The sequence below is a fragment of the Monopterus albus genome, unplaced genomic scaffold (assembly GCF_001952655.1).
Source record: "Monopterus albus unplaced genomic scaffold, M_albus_1.0 scaffold767.1, whole genome shotgun sequence".
NCBI lineage: Eukaryota > Metazoa > Chordata > Actinopteri > Synbranchiformes > Synbranchidae > Monopterus > Monopterus albus.
In genome coordinates this window covers 21,755-22,893 of record NW_018128647.1, presented here as the reverse complement: position 1 = coordinate 22,893, position 1,139 = coordinate 21,755, and positions in this window count along the sequence as shown.

Sequence of the window (1,139 nt, the reverse complement as noted above, 5' to 3'; positions counted from 1 at the left end):
CAGCCAGGCACAGGATTACCGCACCATTTGTTGGTCCGGGACAATGATTCGGTTGTCTTGAGAGTTCACAGCACCAATTGTTGGGCCCTGTACTTTTAACCACGTTAACTCTGAGAGACGAAGCAGTCCAAGTAACTTCAAAACAGTGCTGATTTATTCAATGAACACAGGTAAAAATTAACATTACACGCTCAGGTATCTTGCACCTCCAACATGCATGCAGGCAGCTGAAAGATGAAAGACCCTGAACCACAACAGGCCTATACATTATGTCACTTCGGGCTAACCCCATTCTACATAGAATGGAAGGAATCTAATAAGGGAAGCAAAGGTCTTGGACTTGTCTGAGTTAACTGAAACTTACTGTCTAAGTTCAGAGGCATGAGTCCAAGCTGTGTATTCTAATGCAGTAAAGTCACAAGGAAAGGGATTTTGGTCTGTAGTAGTCATAGAGATGAGGTTAGGTCCTTCTGGTTTGTTTCAAAAGGGGTGTGATAGGAGAGCCTGGTCTATGCCAGACCTGGGCATTTTACGGCCTGCGGGCCACATCCAGCCCTTTGGGCGCCCCTGTCCAGCCCACATGAGGTCCATCAATCAGAACATGAATGAAAAAATATTTATGCCATTCATGCTATACAAGTGTGTTGTAGAGTTCTGATGACACCTAATTTCTTTTGCTGTGGGTGATGAGAATCAAACATGAGATATTGATCAGTGTGTGTAGGTTTTCTGTAAATGCTTTCGTTAAGGCTTTTATCCTCCTCAACTCAGATTTGATTTGATTTATTCTTTCAAGCATATAAAACAGTTGATATACAACACACATTTTTACACACAATCCAATAACAATTTTCTTATACCTAGTACATGCTTGAATGGAGTAGGAAGAAGTCAGACTTATCCAGTCCTACCCCATGACATCATCTTACCATCTTTGGTTTGCAAGCAATAAATGATTCACTTCTACACACTCACATATTATACTAAAAAGAATATAACAGTGTTAACATTCTTACATCACACAATTGATATACTAAAGAATGGTTACAAGATATACACCACACCCACAATAGTCCATGTAATTAATCATTGAGCCTGTTCTTGCATATATCTTGATTGACACATACCTTTATATTTAC